The following is a 22182-nucleotide window of genomic DNA, read 5'->3' on the forward strand; positions in this document are numbered from 1 at the left end:
TGATTGAGAAGAGGAGGAGAGGGGATGAGAAGAGGAGAAGAGGGGATAAGAAGAGGAGGAGAGGGGGGAGAAGAGGAGGAGAGGGGGGAGTAGAGGAGAAGAGGGGGAGAAGAGGAGGAGACAGGGGTTTAAGAGGAGGGGAGGAGGAGAAGAGGTGGAGACGGGAGAAGGAAAGGAGGAGAAGAGGAGGAGAGAGGGGGAGAAGAGGGGGAGAGAGGGGAGTAGAGGAAGAGATGGGGAGTAGAGGAAGAGAGGGGGGAGAAGAGGAGGAGACGGGAGAAGAGGAGGAGAAGGGATGAGAAGAGGAGGAGAGGGGGAAGAGGGAAGGAGTAGAGGAAGGGAGGAGGAGAAGAGGGGGTGAAGAAGAGGAGACGGGGAGAATAGGGGGAGAAGATGAGGAGGAGAGGGGGAGAAGAGAGGGAGAAGAGGAGGAGGAGAGGAGGAGAAGAGGGGAGAAGAGGAGGAGAGGGGGAGTAGAGGATGAGTGGAGGAGAAGAGGGGAGAAAAGGGGGTGAAGAGGAGGAGAGGGGGAGAAGAGGAGGAGAGAGGGGGTGAAGAGGAGGAGAGGGGGAGAAGATGAGGAGAGGGGGGGGGAAGAGGAGGAGAGGGGGAGAAGAAGAGGAGGAAAGGAGGAGACGGGGAGCATTTGTATGGAAGCTACATTAGCTAACCAGCTGCAGGCTAGGCATCTGACTACAGACTACAAACGGAAAGGAACACTGCCCCTACTTCGGGGAGGAGGGAGAGGGGGAGAAGAGGAGGGAGAGAGGGGGAGAAGAGGAGGGAGATGGGGAGAAGAGGAGAGAGAGGAGGAGAGAGGGGGAGAAGAGGAGAAGAGGAGGAGAGAGGGGGAGAAGATGAGGGAGAGGGGGAGAAAAGGAGGGAGAGGGGGAGAAGACGAGGGAGAGGGGGAGAAGACGAGGGAGAGGGGGATAAGAGGAGGAGAGAGATGGAGAAGAGGAGGAGAGAGATGGAGAAGAGGAGGAGAGAGATGGAGAAGAGGAGGAGAGAGATGGAGAAGAGGAGGAGAAGAGGAGGGAGAGGAGGAGAAGAGGAGGGAGAGGAGGAGAGAGGGGGAGAAGAGGAGGGAGAGGGGGAGAAGAGGAGGGAGAGGAGGGAGAAGGAGAGGGGGTAAAGTATACCTCTAACCACTCCAGGATATGTTCTGAGATAAGGAGTAGAGAGGGGAGGAGGAGAGGTGAGGAAGAGAAGGGGACAGCTTAGTTTACCTTCTATCAACACTGCCCCTACTTTAAACCAAGGTTCATGAATTGAGGAGAAGTTGTTAAAAGTTGATAAAAAGTTGTTAAAAAATCTACATTTTTGCCTTCAGCCTTCGTCAGGGCTTTTGGCCCTCCAGACTACAGCTTGTACAGCAGTTTGATGTGCACCAGTTGTACTTTTCCATTTCCCCCTGAAACTAAAACAGTGAGCCTGATCACACCGTGACCCACCTCCAAAAGTACAGTACACAAAAGGGCTGAATGGCAACAGGCGCGACAGGAATTACGCTGATGTCGCTTGATGTCTTTTGAGTACCGCGCTACCCGGCTTTGTTCACTTTTGTTTAGTTAAAGAAAGAGAGAGGGGACCTCCTGTACACATGTCGCTGCCTGTCATGTGCTTCAGTGACGGCCTGGAGCGAGGGGAATCCACACAGAAAACTGTTTTCGGAAATACCCCAAAAGGAGTTCTCCATCAACGATGTGTCTCTTTGTGCTCAGAACACAACCAAAAATAACTGTTTTACTTAGGAAATAAATACATCTGGGGCTATGCAGAGTTTCAAATGAAGCTCTGTCACACTAAACCAGAGGGTAGGGATAGTTGAAAGACAGGTTGTCATGGCTAACAACAGAGAGAAAACACACATAGTGACAGCTAATGAGTCATTTAAATATTGCTGGGATGAAGCTTAAGAGCTGCTGTTGCCAACAGAAACTGAAACTGTGAGTGGGACGTGATCTGGGAGAGCTCTGTTGTGGTGGGGACTAAATACATTATTGAGATGTATTTTAGAAATGTTTTAAGTTTCAGTAAACTCAGTAAACTCAATTAACTTTTTGTAATTTTAGTGCACAATTATACTTTTTTTGGTGATTAAAGCATTCAAAAGTGTTCAAAAGTGTTCAAACTTTTACTCATTCAAGGGTTTGTCTTAATTTTTACTATTTTCTACATTGTAGAATAATAGTGAAGACATCAAAACTATGAAATAACACATATGGAATTATGTAGTAACCAAAAAAGTGTTAAACAAATCTAAATATTTTTTGATATTTGAGATTTTTCAAAGTAGCCACCCTTTGCCTCGATGACAGCTTTGCACACCTTTGGCATTCTCTCAACCAACTGGTAGTCACCAACACTTTTTTTGGTTACTACATGATTCCATATGTGTTATTTCATAGTTTTGATGTCTTCACTATTATTCTACAATGTAGAAAATAATACAAATTGTAAAAAAAAAACTTGAATAAGCAGGTGTGTCCAAACTTTTGACTGGTAGTGTACATATACAGTCAGAAATTATTGACACACTTTAATAAAGTTGAGCAAAAATGAATAATAAAATATTTAAATACATACGGAAAATATTTATACCACTTCGACATTTTTGACATTTTGTTGTGTTTTTATTCTAAAAAGGATTAAAGTTCTTTTAAATGTTTTTCAAGTAATAATCAATCTACACACATTACCCCGTAATACAGTATCAAAGCGAAAACATTTATTTAAAAAAAAGAATAAATTATTTAATCTATTTACATGAGTATAAAGTTCTCTTTGAGACTCTACAGTGAGCTCAGGTGCATCCTGTTTCTATTGATCATTCTTGAGATGTTTCTACAACTTGATTAGAGTCCACCTGTGGTAAATTCAATTGATTGAACACGATTTGAAAAGGTCCCACAGTTGATAGTGCATGGCAGAGCAAAAACCAAGCCATGAGGTCGAAGGAATTGTCCGTAGAGCTCCAAGACAGGATTGTGTTGAGGCACAGATCTGGGGAAGGTTACCAAAACATTTCTGCAGCATTGAAGGTCCACAAGAACACAGTGTTCTCCATCATTCTTAAATGGAAGAAGTTTGTAACCACCAAGACTCTTCCTAGAGCTGGTCGCCCGGCCAAACTGATCAATCGGGGGACAAGGGCCTTGGTCAGGGAGGTGACCAAGAACCTGATGGTCACTCTGACAGAGCAAAGTTCCTCTGTGGAGATGGGAAAAGCTTTCAGAAGGACAACCATCTCTGCAGCACTCCACCAATCAGGCATTTTTGGTAGAGTGGCCAAACCGAAGCCACTACTCAGTAAAAGGCAGATAACAGCCTGTTGGAGTTTTCCAAAAGGCACCTAAAGGACTCTCAGACCATGAGAAACAATATTCTCTGGTCTGATGAAATCAAGATTGAATTCTTCGGCCTGAATGCCAAGCGTCTCATCTGGAGGAAACCTGGCACCATCCCTACGGTGAAGCATTGTGGTGGCAGCATCATGCTGTGGGGACTGGAAGACGGCAGGGACTGGAAGACTAGTCAGGATCGAGGGAAAGATGAACGGAGCAAAGTACAGAGAAAACCTGCTCCAGAGCACACAGGACTGGGGCAAATGTTCACCTTCCAACAGGACAATGACCCTAAGTACACAGCCAAAACAACGCAGGAGTGGCTTCGGGACAAGTCTCTGAATGTCCTTGAGTGGCCCAGCCAGAGCCCGGAGTTGAACCTGATCTAACATCTCTGGAGAGACCTGAAAATAGCTGTGTTGTCGACGCTCCCCATCCAACCTAACAGAGCTTGAGAGAATATGCAGAGAAGAATGGGAGAAACTCCCCAAATACAGGTGTGCCAAGCTTGTAGCGTCATACCAAAGAAGACTTGAGGCTGTAATCGCTGACAAAGGTGCTGCATCAAAGTACTGAGTAAAGGGTCTGAATACTTATGTAAATGTGATATTTTAGATTTTTATTTGTAATACATTTGCAAAAAAAATCAAAAACTCTGTTTTAGCTTTGTCACTTTGGGGTTTTGTGTATAGATTGATGAGGGTGGGGGGGGGGGACAATTTAATCCATTTTAGAATAAGGCTGTAATGGAACAAAATGTGGGAAAAGTCAAGAGGTCTGAATACCTTCCGAAGACACTGAATTGAAGAGGGCAGTCCATAAGTGCAGACAAAGGACATCTGATGTCCTCTCCTTTATCTACTGTCCCAGGTACTTACACATATTTTATGTTGTCACATTTTTTGTCATTGTAATGATTTTTGATTACAGCTCAGTCTGGTATTGACATTCAAGCGAATCATGCTACAATCTACAGCCATCAGCAACATCAAGCTGCACACATAATGTCCTGTCCTTTATCTGTCACAGAATAAACGTTAAACGAGTTACGAAGTACGATCACAGCTGTTACACCTTCGTCTCAGGAGTCTGAATGTCCCAAGGCTTCCTGTTCTCCCAAAGGAGATAAAATTTTCTCAAGTATCTGTTGATTGAATCCCTTGTGACAAATTTGAACCTGTAATTTTCATGCAATGTTGCTTGCCAAGTACATCCTTGAAAATAATGCCTCCTTTGTGCATGTGACCATAGGAACTGTGGAGAGTCATTCTTGAGAGCATCATTATTCAACCAGTGCACAGGATGGCTGCCTGCCTCTATCCTTTCACTATTGAGGTAAATTGTCAATAGCATATTCTGAAATAAAGTATGCCTGTACTATTAATCAAGTGGGGGAACTAATTCTAGCACCACATCCCTGAACTCGGTGCACTTGGCTGGTAGTAAATCATACATAGCAGTGAACCTGGCTGAATGTGGTTGTGGTGTATCTGCCCTGTTGTGGAAACAGGGGAACGATTCAGACAATTACAGGAAGGAAGCAGTCCGGCTCGGCTTAACCTTTACATAATAAAAACAGCTATTTAGGAGTTTGATGAATCCTTTATTTTTAGAGGCTGTCTGATCTGGTGCAGTTTCACGTTTCACTACAGCTGTCCTCTCTATCTTTCCAGCAACGGTACTTGTTGAAATACTCCCACTGGGCGAAAAGGGTCCATATCAGAAATACAGACCATTTCCAATGCATATTTGGAGTTTTGTGACTGTTTGTCTTTTAGACATATATGATATTAGGATTACTCCGAATATCACACGTGGGCATTTCCTACAGCCGGATATGGACTCATTTAAAATCCTATGATATAAAACATCCTATTTTCTCTTCATGCTCAATAATTCGGACAAATATGAAATCCATCTTTTTTCGGATGCACAAATAAGTTTTAGATTCCCTCCGGATATCATACATGGGTATGGCCGTATACTCAATAGATATCCTGAGATAGGCCTATGTGGACATCTTATTTTGATGACAAATACAGACAGTAGGCCTACACAGTATGTTTTCTCAACACATACAGTGCATACTGTATGCTCTTGACTGACCTCCATATCAGGATCTTGATATACATTTTGATATGCTAAATAAGAACAATTTCTGATACTTATTCGAGTTTTGGGGACATGCTCAATAATTTGACAAATATTCAATCCATATAATTCTTTCAGACATTAGCTATCATTTTTGTATTCACTCTGGATAAAGTCACTGCAAACCGCAAGCTAAAAGCACTGTAACTGGTAGCTTAACAACAAGAATCAGGTATTTTCTGATGTGGAGTTCCAACTGTCATTTTTTAATTTGGGTGCAACAAATTAGTGTTTAAATGGTGTGTGGTCAAACTGACAACTGGAGAAACAAAGACGTGAGAAGTCGTTCAGAAAATTCCTCAAAGAAGTTAACACTAAAGTGAGTAGCTAATTTGAGATGTTATATTTATCTTAGTAATTAGAATCAAGAACATTAGCTAGCTCATTTGGCCAGCAGCTAACTAGCTAACTAATACTGACATTTCCTTCCTTTCAGGAATTCTTTTTTTCACCCCCTATCAAGCCTCAAGGTGACAGCTAACATTTCAAAATGTTTAGGAATATTTTGTATTACCGGTTAATATAAGCTAGCTGACTAGCAACTTGGCTATCTCGCTACCTTGTTCCAGTTAGTGTTCTCATCATGGATATATCCAGGCTGTATTACATCCGTCTGTGATTGGGAGTCCCACAGGGCAGCGCACAATTGACCCAGCGTCGTCCGGGGTTTGGCCGGGGTAGGCCGTCATTGTAAATAAGAATTTGTTCTAAAATGACTTGCCTAGTTAAATAAAGGTGAAATAAAAACTAAAAATAATAATGATGAATGAAGCATGTTAGAGTAGCTAGTTTGTGGTATGGTTATATGAAATGACAATATTTTCTTGCAATATCGACACAATTTTGATTAATGATTTATCCATTGACAGTTTGGAGGGGATCACAAACCAACACGACCACCACGATGGGTCTGGTATGCGAGGGACCACCGCTGACAACCCAATCTGCAAACATCTCATCCATGGTCCATAACAAACTGAGCAGGTAGGGGTATTAATAAGGGTGTGCAACTTTCATTTTCCGTTAAATAAAATACATTTTTTGCAAAGATTGGCCTACGTTTCCATCTTTATGGAAAACAAGTGTTGTGGTTGGAGCTCTGGATTTGCTATGCTGCATTTTTGAAAACATAAATAGCAGAAATGTGCTTTGGAAATAGCAACTTTTAGTGCCTTGAATAGTCTCCTGCTGAATATGAAGCACATGTTTGCTCAGATATGTCACCTTCATGTGAAGAAGCACAATGATTTTCAGTGCCTGAAAAGGTCAAATCATTTGGGTGCTGTAGTATCTGATTTAGCCCATTTTCGATCAGACATACAAGGATGAATATTACATATCATGTAAGGAAATCTATTGAAAGTATGTTTTTTTTATTAAAATACGTATAAAAAAAGTGATTAGGTAATGTTATAATATTCTACAAATATGTATAAGGTGGGTGTCCTGAACGTACACTATAGTTCAAAAGTTTGGGGTCACTTAGAAATGTCCTTGTTTTTTAAAGAAAGGCACATTTTTTTGTCCTTTAAAATAACATCAAATTGATCAGAAATAAAATGTAGACATTGTTAATGTTGGAAATGACTATTGTAGCTGGAAACTGCAGATTTTTTATGGAATATTTACATAGGCGTACAGAGGCACATTATCAGGAACCATCACTCCTGTGTTCCAATGGCACGTTGTGTTAGCTAATCCAAGTTTATCATTTTAGAAGGCTAATTGATCATTAGAAAACTATTTTGCAATTATGTTAGCACAGCTGAAAACTGTTGTTCTGGTTAAAGAAGCAATAAAACTGGCCTTCTTTATACTAGTTGAGTATCTGGAGCATCAGCATTTTGTCGGTTCAATTACAGGCGCAAAATGGCCAGAAAACAAAGAGCTTTCTTCTGAAACTCGTCAGTCTATTCTTGTTCTGAGAAATGAAGGCTATTCCATGCGAGAAATTGCCAAGAAACTGAAGATCTTGTACAACGCTTTTCTTTCTAAAACAAGGACATTTCTAAGTGATCCCAAACTTTTAAACGATAGTGTATCTCACCCCAGATGTCTCACCCTAGAATCATACGGTATCAGAGAGATTTCTGAGGTCTGGATTGTGTGCATGTAGAAACTGTCCCATTACAGAGAATATCCTAGCTCAGTGTATATGACATCAAGGGCATGTGTATCTGGAGCACGTCTACTCCTTATATCTAATACAATGTAGATCTCCAGAAATATAGAGATAAAGGTATCCCCTGTTATTGACCCTTTTTGTCCAGTGTCCCAGCAACAGTGCTTGTTGAAATATTCCCAGCTCATGTTGTTGAAATATTCCCAGCTCATCTTGTTGAAATACTCCCAGGTCATCTGACTGAAAACGCGGTCACGCGAGTCTAAAAACAGACAGGGATTCTCTAACAGTTATTGTCCCCTGTCCCTCTCACCTCTCTCACCCCTCTCTTACTCTCTCTCTCACCCCTCTCTCTCTCTCCCTCCCACACTGCTGTCTCTCTCGACATGGGCAACATGACAGCTGGTTGCTGGTGGAACGTGCATGTGGCGGAGGTCAGGGTGTTGTTGACCAGGGAGGATTGTGGGAAATCCCAGAGAGGAGGACGTGATGGTGGCGCAAGGAGGAGATGGGACTTTTTGTCAACCCTTGAGAGAACAATGACACACACACACACACACACACACACACACACACACACACACACACACACACACACACACACACACACACACACACACACACACACACACACACACACACACACACACACACACACACACAGTAAGTTACCATAAAGCAAGTTAAGTTTTTTTACTGTGCAATGGTGGGAGAGCTGACATAGGCCAGTGTCCGGCCAGCGTTCACCGGTCTGTCTCTGCTTGTAAACAGGTTCTATTCTGTCACCGTCACACACACGCATGCACACACACACACACAAACACACACACACACAGTTCCACAACAGCTGGTTCCGCCTATTGTTTGCCGTTCATGGAGAGAGCGTCTATAACCTGTGACACCTCAAGGAGGTCCCCAGGGCCATTCACCACCATTTATGTGTGTGTGTGTGTGTGTGTGTGTGTGTGTGTGTGTGTGTGTGTGTGTGTGTGTGTGTGTGTGTGTGTGTGTGTGTGTGTGTGTGTGTGTGTGTGTGTGTCACCTCCCTCACAGTATTCATCTCAACCCATCACAAATGCGTACAAAACTTCACTACTGTTCACAAAGCCTGTTGGATTGTCATAACAAAACTTCACTACTGTTCACAAAGCCTGTTGGATTGTCCTAACAAAACTTCACTACTGTTCACAAAGCCTGTTGGATTGTCCTAACAAAACTTCACTACTGTTCACAAAGCCTGTTGGATTGTCATAACAAAACTTCACTACTGTTCACCAAGCCTGTTGGATTGTCATAACAAAACTTCACTACTGTTCACAAAGCCTGTTGGATTGTCATAACAAAACTTCACTACTGTTCACAAAGCCTGTTGGATTGTCATAACAAAACTTCACTACTGTTCACAAAGCCTGTTGGATTGTCATAACAAACCTGACAAAAACAGAGATGTTAGCTTGGATACCACAAGTACAAACCTTTTCCACCGCACGCAAGTGTGCAATACATTTGACTATGGGCCATAATCTTCTGCACTCATCATTGCTATTTGCAACACACACTTTGTAAATACTGTTAATTATACCGTAGACAAGCAATGCACTTCATGTCAAGGTCATAAGTTGAACATTGACATTGAAATGCAATCATGTCAAAACAAAATGACAGGAGTGATTCACACTCATACCTTGATAGCTTTCTGTCCTTAACCCCCAGTCCCGGCATTATGTGGGTGAGTTTGCAGCTGCCCAGACAATATTTTCAATATTGAGTTATATTCTCGGCTCATTTCAAAAATAGTCCAACACAGTCTTAGCCCATGAGTAAACAGTGTGTGTCCAGGATCACATTACCCTGTGCTGCACACAACCCCAATAATCTTCATTCTCATTACCCTGTGCTGCCCACAACTCCAACCTCTTCATTCTCATTACCCTGTGCTGCCCACAACCCCAACCTCTTCATTCTCATTACCCTGTGCTGCCCACAACCCCAACAATCTTCATTATCATTACCCTGTGCTGCCCACAACCCCAACCTCTTCATTCTCATTACCCTGTGCTGCCCACAACCCCAACAATCTTCATTCTCATTACCCTGTGCTGCACACAACTCCAACAATCTTCATTATCATTACCCTGTGCTGCACACAACTCCAACCTCTTCATTCTCATTACCCTGTGCTGCACACAACTCCAACAATCTTCATTATCATTACCCTGTGCTGCACACAACTCCAACCTCTTCATTCTCATTACCCTGTGCTGCACACAACTCCAACCTCTTCATTCTCATTACCCTGTGCTGCCCACAACCCCAACAATCTTCATTCTCATTACCCTGTGCTGCACACAACTCCAACAATCTTCATTCTCATTACCCTGTGCTGCACACAACTCAAATCAAATCAAGTTTATTTTATATAGCCCTTCGTACATCAGCTAATTTCTCGAAGTGCTGTACAGAAACCCAGCCTAAAACCCCAAACAGCAAGCAATGCAGGTGTAGAAGCACGGTGGCTAGGAAAAACTCCCTCTTCATTCTCATTACCTTGTGCTGCCCATTATACATCTCTAAAGGGAACAGTCAAATATTTTCATCTTTCGTCAAACAGTTTTCTACAAGGATGCATCCCACATTTCATGTACTACTTTTGAAGAAAACAATCCATTACAAAGGGAATAGGGCCCCATTTGGGATGAAACCCAAGGCTCTCCATCTCTATTCCTTGGCTCAGTGCTGATGAATGAGATGTGTGTCAGTGGGGAGATGTTTGCGGGAAGCTGTTAGATGTCAGTAGGGATGGGTATCATGTATTTTCCGTCTTCAGATCTGTCATTGGCAGACATTAGAAGAAGGTCAGCTCTGTCATTATGGTTGTTGGTCCATGTCAGGATGCATCATGTTAATCCCACAGACACTGGCGTGGAGTTGATGACCTTGCGGTACTGCCAACTGTGGCTATTTTGCTAACAATATGTAATATGGCAGCATCCAAAATGGCCTCCTATTCCATACGTATATACTCTAGTGCACTACTTTTGGCAAGTGGCTCTGGTCAAAAGTAGTGCACTACAAAGGGAATAGGGTGCCATTTTAGATGTAATGGTAGAACAACAGCAGGTGGTGTTGATCTGTATCCCACACGAGGGCAGGCAGGGAGCATACTGTAAGGGAGTATAGGCCACTGCATCTCTCTCCTGGCAAGCTCAAGTGCTCCACTGTGGGATAGGTGTGAGCAAAGCAATAGCTTCTGTTTTATTGTTCTGCTGCCAAGGCCTGACCGTACTGTATGACGTACGTGTGTTCTCTTTCATCTAATTCTATTAATTTACCCCAAAAAGGAAACTGACACAATTATTCCCACCCACTTAGAACTTAGTAATTTTACTTTGACCCAGCTAGGAGGGTCACTTAGTAGTGTTACTTTGACCCAGCTAGGAGGGTCACTTAGTAGTGTTACTTTGACCCAGCTAGGAGGGTCACTTAGTAGTGTTACTTTGACCCAGCTAGGAGGGTCACTTCGTAGTGTTACTTTGACCCAGCTAGGAGGGTCACTTAGTAGAGTTACTTTGACCCAGCTAGGAGGGTCACTTAGTAGTGTTACTTTGACCCAGCTAGGAGGGTCACTTAGTAGAGTTACTTTGACCCAGCTAGGAGGGTCACTTAGTAGTGTTACTTTGACCCAGCTAGGAGGGTCACTTAGTAGAGTTACTTTGACCCAGCTAGGAGGGTCACTTAGTAGAGTTACTTTGACCCAGCTAGGAGGGTCACTTAGTAGAGTTACTTTGACCCAGCTAGGAGGGTCACTTAGTAGAGTTACTTTGACCCAGCTAGGAGGGTCACTTAGTAGAGTTACTTTGACCCAGCTAGGAGGGTCACTTAGTAGTGTTACTTTGACCCAGCTAGGAGGGTCACTAGGTAGTGTTACTTTGACCCAGCTAGGAGGGTCACTTAGTAGTGTTACTTTGACCCAGCTAGGAGGGTCACTTAGTAGAGTTACTTTGACCCAGCTAGGAGGGTCACTTAGTAGAGTTACTTTGACCCAGCTAGGAGGGTCACTTAGTAGTGTTACTTTGACCCAGCTAGGAGGATCACTTCGTAGTATTACTTTGACCCAGCTAGGAGGGTCACTTAGTAGTGTTACTTTGACCCAGCTAGGAGGGTCACTTAGTAGTGTTACTTTGACCCAGCTAGGAGGGTCACTTAGTAGAGTTACTTTGACCCAGCTAGGAGGGTCACTAGGTAGTGTTACTTTGACCCAGCTAGGAGGGTCACTTAGTAGTGTTACTTTGACCCAGCTAGGAGGGTCACTTAGTAGAGTTACTTTGACCCAGCTAGGAGGGTCACTTAGTAGAGTTACTTTGACCCAGCTAGGAGGGTCACTTAGTAGAGTTACTTTGACCCAGCTAGGAGGGTCACTTAGTAGTGTTACTTTGACCCAGCTAGGAGGGTCACTTAGTAGTGTTACTTTGACCCAGCTAGGAGGGTCACTTAGTAGTGTTACTTTGACCCAGCTAGGAGGGTCACTTAGTAGTGTTACTTTGACCCAGCTAGGAGGGTCACTAGGTAGTGTTACTTTGACCCAGCTAGGAGGGTCACTTAGTAGTGTTACTTTGACCCAGCTAGGAGGGTCACTTAGTAGAGTTACTTTGACCCAGCTAGGAGGGTCACTTAGTAGAGTTACTTTGACCCAGCTAGGAGGGTCACTTAGTAGTATTACTTTGACCCAGCTAGGAGGGTCACTTCGTAGTGTTACTTTGACCCAGCTAGGAGGGTCACTTAGTAGAGTTACTTTGACCCAGCTAGGAGGGTCACTTAGTAGAGTTACTTTGACCCAGCTAGGAGGGTCACTTAGTAGAGTTACTTTGACCCAGCTAGGAGGGTCACTTAGTAGTGTTACTTTGACCTAGCTAGGAGGGTCACTTAGTAGTGTTACTTTGACCCAGCTAGGAGGGTCACTTCGTAGTATTACTTTGACCCAGCTAGGAGGGTCACTTAGTAGAGTTACTTTGACCCAGCTAGGAGGGTCACTTAGTAGAGTTACTTTGACCCAGCTAGGAGGGTCACTTCGTAGTATTACTTTGACCCAGCTAGGAGGGTCACTTAGTAGAGTTACTTTGACCCAGCTAGGAGGGTCACTTAGTAGAGTTACTTTGACCCAGCTAGGAGGGTCACTTAGCTGGGTTATTTTTTAGCTAGGATCCACTAAATCAGATCAGATGATTGGAAGTGTGGCTTAGTAAAGGTGTGGCTTTCAGATAGTTATTGTTGGCCACCTGTAAGATTAAATGTAATTCTGGTTTAATCTGTTCTGTTGTATTGTCAACACACGTTAAAGTTGCGCATTGACACTTTTGTAGCTTAATGAGGCTTACAGAAGTTGAGTTCCTCAAGTATCTATGCATATCCCAATGTTGGGATAGTTACCACTTTGTTATGATATCTAAATAATATTATTCATTGTATATTAAAATATGCTAAAATATTAAAGGGACATTTAAATGTACACTGAGTTACAGGTTTAGTTTTTCCGATTGATGTTTGAAGTTTAGACTTTAGCGCGTACAGCTTGTTAGCATGTAGTGTGCACCGATTGGTGTCACCTCGTTAGTCAGTATGTGTTACAAATGTGCTGGTTGCCATCTCGTTAGTGGGAAGGTGTTTGGCCTGTGCTGGCCCAGGTGCTATTTAAGAGTGGCTGGCCTAGTATTCCAGTTGTCTTGAGAGATGTGGAAGGGTCAACACCTTCAGTTGGAGCTTCCTATTTTGATTTGTAGAAAAACATTCCTTTGTGTGATTTTGTTTTGTTCCACCTTTTTGTTTTGCTTCCTGTCTTTGATGTCGGTGTGGGTTTCTCTTTTGTTTGCCTCTTCTTAGTGAAATTTAGTGGGTGTCTTTTAGGTTCCAGTTGTTGTTGCTGGTCAACTTTCAGTGGACACCCCCATGATTGTCTTTCAGAACCCTCCTTAAACCCCACCTGTTTCGTTTTGGTTGTTGTCAGTGACTCTTTGGTAGTTCCCCCTTCTGTTTGAGAGACAGGATTTAGTTTTCTTGCTGGGGAACGTAACACAGTGTACAAACATAACATGATGAACAGGAATGACATTTACCTGTTAATAACCTATGGATTACTTGAAAAAAGACCCAACCGGTCATGAAAGTGAATTAAAAACCCAACTGATGGTTAAATTAACCCATGTTTGGGTAATCCAAGGGTGTGGCTTTCAGATAGTTATTTTTGGGCCACCATTGAGAGTAAACATAATTCATGTTCATCATGTTAAGTTTGTACATTTCAAATTTCCTTCAATATTTTTGGCAAATTACACATTTACACATACAAAATGAATAACATATTATAAAAAAATTATAACAAAGTGGTAACTTTGCACTTAAAGGGATACTTTGGGGTTTTGGCAATGAGGCCCTTCATCTACTTTCCCATTCAGCAGATCTTATCCAGAGCAACTAGGGTTAAGTGCCTTGCTCAAGGGCATATCGGCAGATGTTTTCACTTAGTCCGCTTGGGGATTCAAACCAGCAACCTCTCAGTTACTGACCCAATACTATTAACCACTAGGCTACCTGCCGCAGATGAACTTGTTGATACCATTTGTATGTCTCTGTGTCCAGTATGAAGGAAGTTAGAGGTAGCTTTGCAAGCCAATGCTAACTAGAATTTGTGCAATGACTGGAAGTCTATGGGTATCTGCTAGCATGCTAGAACATACACATAGACTTCCAGCAATTGCGCTAATCCTAGTTAGCATTGGCTCACGAAACTACCTCTGACTTCCTTCATTTTGGACACAGAGACATACAAATGGTACCCACGAGTTCATCTCTGCCAAAAATAACTATCTGAATTCCACGCCCCTACTAAGCTACACCTCCAGTCTTCTGATCTGACCTGATGGATCATAGCTCAAAAACCCAGCATCAGCACCTCATCTTAAAGAAAACAATGGGTTACTTGTGACCCAACTGGCTGGGTCTAAATAACCCACAATGTGTTCTGTCCAATATTTACCCAAATTGGGTTGTTTTAAACGTAGCATTTATTTTTTATTTTTTACAGTCAGTCAATCAGGATCAGTCTACCTCTAAGGTTAACAGTCAGTCAATTAGGATCAGTCTACCTCTAAGGTTAACAGTCAGTCAATCAGGATCAGTCTACCTCTCGGGTTAACAGTCAGTCAATCAGGATCAGTCTACCTCTAGGGTTAACAGTCAGTTAATCAGGATCAGTCTACCTCTAGGGTTAACAGTCAGTCAATCAGGATCAGTCTACCTCTCGGGTTAACAGTCAGTCAATCAGGATCAGTCTACCTCTAGGGTTAACAGTCAGTTAATCAGGATCAGTCTACCTCTAGGGTTAACAGTCAGTCAATCAGGATCAGTCTACCTCTAAGGTTAACAGTCAGTCAATCAGGATCAGTCTACCTCTCGGGTTAACAGTCAGTCAATCAGGATCAGTCTACCTCTAGGGTTAACAGTCAGTCAATCAGGATCAGTCTACCTCTAGGGTTAACAGTCAGTCAATCAGGATCAGTCTACCTCTAGGGTTAACAGTCAGTCAATCAGGATCAGTCTACCTCTAGGGTTAACAGTCAGTCAATCAGGATCAGTCTACCTCTAAGGTTAACAGTCAGTCAATCAGGATCAGTCTACCTCTAGGGTTAACAGTCAGTTAATCAGGATCAGTCTACCTCTAGGGTTAACAGTCAGTCAATCAGGATCAGTCTACCTCTAAGGTTAACAGTCAGTCAATCAGGATCAGTCTACCTCTCGGGTTAACAGTCAGTCAATCAGGATCAGTCTACCTCTAGGGTTAACAGTCAGTCAATCAGGATCAGTCTACCTCTAGGGTTAACAGTCAGTCAATCAGGATCAGTCTACCTCTAAGGTTAACAGTCAGTCAATCAGGATCAGTCTACCTCTAAGGTTAACAGTCAGTCAATCAGGATCAGTCTACCTCTAAGGTTAACAGTCAGTCAATCAGGATCAGTCTACCTCTAGGTTTAATAGTCAGTCAATCAGGATCAGTCTACCTCTAGGTTTAACAGTCAGTCAATCAGGATCAGTCTACCTCTAAGGTTAACAGTCAGTCAATCAGGATCAGTCTACCTCTCGGGTTAACAGTCAGTCAATCAGGATCAGTCTACCTCTAAGGTTAACAGTCAGTCAATTAGGATCAGTCTACCTCTAAGGTTAACAGTCAGTCAATCAGGATCAGTCTACCTCTAGGGTTAACAGTCAGTCAATTCAGATCTGTACACCTCTGCTACTATTTATATTTATAGACATGTAAATAGAGAGATGAGGAGATTGATTGATGCATTGAGTCCAGATGGGATGCATGAGGTTATAGTGGCTTCCAAAGGGATACTTTGATAAGCTAAATTTAACCTCTAGTTGCAGTTCTATTTTCTCTTTAACAAGGGAAAACCTAAATGTGATTGAGGAACATGATCAGTCTGACCTTTCATATGGAAAAAAATCTAACAGACAAAACCAAACTGGAAAAAATAACGTGCACATCCCAATTGGCACCTTATTCCCTAGATAGTGCCCTACCCTGGTCAAAAGCAGTGCACTATATTGGAAATAGCGTTCCATTTGGGACGCCGCCATGACCGCTCACTAAGAATCTCATTTGTTAGGCTAAGCAATGGAATAGAGAAAGTCTATTCTGATCCAAGCCTAGGGCTGTGGCAAGGCATGACATTTTTTCAGCCGGTGATTGCCAAGCAAATAACAGCCGGTCTCACGGTAATTTCCCATTAACTAACATAAACACATTTAGCATATCCTGGCCCATGCATAGCCTACAAGCCACTGATGCAGACCATTGGAACATCTACGTTTTAAAAAGTCTAATAAATCCATGTAATATAGCCTAGACCATCACAATAAATTCATGAATTATTTTAGACATGACTAAAGCAACATGATATGAAGAAAATGTAGTCTATTTCAGAAGAACAGAATAACATATTCTGAGTTGTCCTCATGTTAGGCCCTGATCTGGCTATGCCATATGGCTGTGGGCTACACTAGTTCATTTAGCAGACAAGATTTGCTTAGAATTCCGTGGCATTATTTTATATTGTTTTATAGTATGAAGAATACAATTGAACATAGCTGAATAAAATAGAAAGGATATTTTAGAGTTATTTATGGAAATTGATTTATATCACGTGATCGGGTATATCACGTGATCAAAATACATTTTTTACACAATGTGGCTGACGCAACAGATCAGAACGTTTAACTTAAAATGTTGATAAACTATCAGGCTATTTCTTCGCATTGTAAGTGCAGTAATGCACACATGGTAGTAGGCTATAAGCATGAATGTTCCACAATCTAATCAATTAGTGGGAAAACACTGTTCTCAAAAGTGACCGCAAATGTGATTATTCATGTAATGGTTTTTTATAAAGGTGCATTTTTACGGTGAAAATGATCTTCCCCAAACTTGAAACTCACGCGCTGCTTATGTATGTCAGTTAGGCTCTACACCTGTTGTAAAGCGGATTGATGTGCTTAATTTTAACTTCTTATGGCTGCAGGGGCAGTATTGAGTAGCTTGGATGAAAGGTGCACAGAGGTGCCCAGAGTAAACGGCCTGCTCCTCAGTCATAGTTGCTAATATATGCATATTATTATTAGTATTGGATAGAAAACACTCTGAAGTTTCTAAAACTGTTTGAATTATGTCTGTGAGTATAACAGAACTCATATGGCAGGAAAAAACCTGAATAGAAATCCAACCAGGAAGTGAGAAATCTGAGGTTGGTCGATTTTCAACTCATCGCCTATTGAAAACACAGTAGGATATGGATCTGTTTGCACTTCCTACGCCTTCCACTAGATGTCAACAGTCTGTAGAACCTTGAATTAAGCTTCTACTGTGATGTTGGGCTGAATGAGAGGGGAATGAATCAGTGGTCTGGCAGAGAGCCAGGTCCTGGTCATGCGCATTCCACATGATATCGACTTGCGTTCCATTACTTCTATAGACACAAAGGAATTCTCCGGTTGGAACGTTATTGAATATTTATGATAACAACATCCTAAAGATTGATTCTATACTTAGTTTAACAAGTTTATTCGACCTGTAATATAACTTTTTGAAGTTTTCGTCCGACGTTCGACTGGACCTGCACGAGCGTTTTGGATTTGTGTACTAAACGCACTAACAAATGTAGCTATTTGGACATAAATGATGGACATTACCGAACAAAACAAACATTTCTTGTGGAAGTGGGAGTCCTGGGAGTGCATTCCGACGAAGATCAGCAAAGGTAAGTGAAGATTTATAATGCTTTTTATGAGTTTTGTTGACTGCACAATTTGGCGGGTAACTGTATGGCTTCCTTTTGTGGCTGAACGCTGTTCTCAGATTATTGAATATTGTGCTTTTGCCGTAAAGATTTTTGAAATCTGACACAGCGGTTGCATTAAGAACAAGTGTATCTTTAATTCTATGTAAAACATGTATGTTTCATCAAAGTTTATGATGAGTATTTATGTTATTTGATGTGGCTCTCTGCAATTTCTCTGGATATTTTGGAGGCATTTCTGAACATGGCGCCAATGTAAACTGAGGTTTTTGGATATAAATATGAACTTAATCGAACAAAACATATATGTATTGTGTAACATGAAGTCCTATGAGTGTCATCTGATGAAGATCATCAAAGGTTAGTGATTCATTTTATCTCCATTTCTGCTTTTTGTGACTCCTGTCTTTGGCTGGAAAAATAGCTGTGTTTTTCTGTGATTTTGCGGTGACCTCACATAATCGTTTGTGGTGCTTTCGCTGTAAAGCCTATTTGAAATCGGACACTTTGGTGGGATTAACAACAAGATTACCTTTAAAATGGTATAAGATACATGTATGTTTGAGGAATTTTAATTATGAGATTTCTGTTGTTTGAATTTGGCGCCCTGCACTTTCACTGGCTGTTGTCATATCATCCCGTTAACGGGATTGCAGCCATAATAAGTTTTAAGAAGTTTGTGATACAAACCTTATCAATACATATAGGCTTATGGGCTAGGCTACAGGAGGTGTGTAACTATGATTTTAAAAAGTTGCAAAAAAAAAGGCAAGCACTATTTCTTTCTTATGGTCACACAAACTGGCCATAATTCACAAGTGATAATATTTAATTCACAATTGATAGGCTAATATTGTCACACATCAGACTATTCTTGATTTAATATTATCTTTCCATATACTAAATAATATACAGTACCAGTATGGACACATCTACTCATTCAAAGGTTTTTCTTTATCTGTATTATTTTCTACATTGTAGAATAACAGTGAAGACATCAAAACTATGAAATAACACATATGGAAGAGAGTGCAAAGCTGTCATCAAGGCAAAGGGTGGCTACTTTGAAGAATCTCAAATAAAAAATGTATTTTGATTTGTTTAACACTTTTTTGGTGTTATTATGTGTTATTTCATAGTTTTGATGATTCACTGATATTCTACAATGTGTAAAATAGTAAAAAATAAAGAAAAAGCCTTGAATGAGTAGGTGTGTCCAAACTTTTGACTGGTAGTGTATGTATGACATTTTTATTTATTTACAATGGACCATTATCATGCACCTGTCTCGAAACAGGGGCAGGGGGAAAAAATACATGTCATCTATGCACTTAAATAGCGAATGGAGGATGCTTTTCCTGTGGTTCATTTTCATGCCAGAAATGTGCTTAATATTAGGAACGTTGAGAAATAAATATATAGTAGGCCTATAGAAAGCTGATGGGAACCTCCTCTTTTTAATAGAGGCCATTTCTCACGAAAGTGCATAACCTATAGAAATGTTGCGCAACAAGCTCATGGGCTCTCATGAAGTCTTTGATTAGATTTTCAATTACATTTGCATTGATGTCAGAGTGATTAGATGGACAATAGAGTGCTGAGTACCAGGCAGTTAGCAAGTTTGGTAGGCTAGGAATGACCATCAGCAGCATCAGCGCTTGGAGAAGTCTCATTACCGTTACTTATTGGTCACGTGAAATTTGGCTGTCATCATGACTCGTGACCGCCGGTGTGACGGTAATATGGTCACCGTAACAGCCCTATCTAAGCCTGCTTTTTCTTTTTTTCTTTCTCTGTAATGTTTTGTTTTTAGAACCAAGGAAAGCCTCAACAAAGAGCGTGTGTTGTGTTGTCTTGAATTTCACCAAGCGTAGGGAGGAAGAGCTGGTGGACAGAATAGAAGAAGGAGATATACAAAACAATGCAAAAACCCAGGGGCCATGCAGAAACCCAGGGGCCGTGCAGAAACCCAGGGGCCGTGCAGAAACCCAGGGGCCGTGCAGAAACCCAGGGGCCGTGCAGAAACCCAGGGACCGTGCAGAAACCCAGGGGCCGTGCAAAAGCCCAGGGACCGTGCAGATGCCCAGGGACCGTGCAGAAACCCAGGGACCGTGCAGAAACCCAGGGACCGTGCAGAAACCCAGGGACCGTGCAGACGCCCAGGGACCGTGCAGACACCCAGGAACCGTGCAGAAACCCAGGGACCGTGCAGACGCCCAGGGACCGTGCAGACACCCAGGGACCGTGCAGAAATGCAGGGACCGTGCAGAAACGCAGGGGCCGTGCAGAAACCCAGGGGCCGTGCAGAAACGCAGGGGCCGTGCAGAAACCCAGGGACCGTGCAGACACCCAGGGACCGTGCAGACACCCAGGGACCGTGCAGACACCCAGGGACCATGCAGACACCCAGGGACCGTGCAGACACCCAGGGACCGTGCAGAAACGCAGGGACCGTGCAGAAACCCAGGGATCGTGCAGACGCCCAGGGACCGTGCAGACGCCCAGGGACCGTGCAGACGCCCAGGGACCGTGCAGACACCCAGGGACCGTGCAGAAACCCAGGGACCGTGCAGACACCCAGGGACCGTGCAGACACCCAGGGACCGTGCAGACACCCAGGGACCGTGCAGAAACGCAGGAACTGTACAGAAACCCAGGGACCGTGCAGACACCCAGGGACCGTGCAGAAACCCAGGGACCGTGCAGACACCCAGGGACCGTGCAGACACCCAGGGACCGTGCAGACACCCAGGGGACGTGCAGAAATCAAGGGGCCGTGCAGAAACTACGGGGCCGTGCAGAAACCCAGGGACCGTGCAGACACCCAGGGACCGTGCAGAAATCAAGGGGCCGTGCAGAAACTAAGGGGCCGTGCAGAAACGCAGGGACTGTGCAGAAACCCAGGGACCGTCCAGACACCCAGGGACCGTACAGAAACCCAGGGGACGTGCAGAAATCAAGGGGCCGTGCAGAAATCAAGGGGCCGTGCAGAAACTAAGGGGCCGTGCAGAAACTAAGGGGCCGTGCATAAACCCAGGGACCGTGCAGAAACCCAGGGGACGTGCAAATATCAAGGGGCCGTGCAGAAACTAAGGGGCCGTGCATAAACTAAGGGGCCGTGCATAAACTAAGGGGCCGTGCATAAACCCAGGGACCGTGCAGAAACCCAGGGGACGTGCAGAAATCAAGGGGCCGTGCAGAAACTAAGGGGCCGTGCATAAACTAAGGGGCCGTGCATAAACCCAGGGACCGTGCAGAAACCCAGGGGACGTGCAGAAATCAAGGGGCCGTGCAGAAACTAAGGGGCCGTGCAGAAACTAAGGGGCCGTGCAGAAACCCAGGGACCGTGCAGATATCAAGGGGCCGTGCAGAAACTAAGGGGCCGTGCAGAAACCCAGGGACCGTGCCAACAACGTTCTGCTCTCTTGTCCTCTAATGACTTTAAGACTTTCCTATTCTTACACACATGCATGCACTCACAAACACACACCATTCTTACTAAAACACTCATCCAGTTGGTTTGTCTCTGGAATGTTACACTGCAGGGATAAATTCGCACTAAATCCTGGATTTACGACTGAAACCTTCCTATTTCCCTCCACAGCATACAGTAGACCTACAGTCTACAGTACAGCCTACTGTACAGTGGACCTACAGCCGACCTATAGTCTAAACAAAGATCTTGTTGCCAGAACCTGGAAGAGAGAAAAACAGTGAGGGTGTTCCAAAACAAAAACAAAAAGCTCCATGCCGACGACACAACAATCATTTACTTCCTTTATCTCCTCTCATCCACTCACAAAGTGAGTGAAAAGACCCGACACGAGGTACTCTGTAGCTCAGTAAGTAGAATGTGGCTCTTGCAAAGCCAGGATAGTGTGTTCAATTCCCCGTGCCCCCAAAAAGTTTGGCAAAACATGACTTTAAGTCACTCTGGATAAAAGTGTCTGCTAAATTCTATATCTTATATCTTTAACCCCATAATAACATACAAGCAAAACACAATCCTGCTCCACAGGCTTTCCCCTGTTTACTGTTTGTAAAATGCTATATTTGATGGGGAGAAATATATTCTGTCCGTTCAAATAGTAACCATGCATTCTATTTGCTAATGGATATCTGCACAGATTTTTGCAAAGATTGCAAATGCTATAATGACTCAGCCTACGGTGCATATCCCCTTGAACTAGGTGTTATCTTATACACACTATTT

The sequence above is a fragment of the Salvelinus namaycush genome, chromosome 35 (genome assembly GCF_016432855.1).
Source record: "Salvelinus namaycush isolate Seneca chromosome 35, SaNama_1.0, whole genome shotgun sequence".
Taxonomy (NCBI): domain Eukaryota; kingdom Metazoa; phylum Chordata; class Actinopteri; order Salmoniformes; family Salmonidae; genus Salvelinus; species Salvelinus namaycush.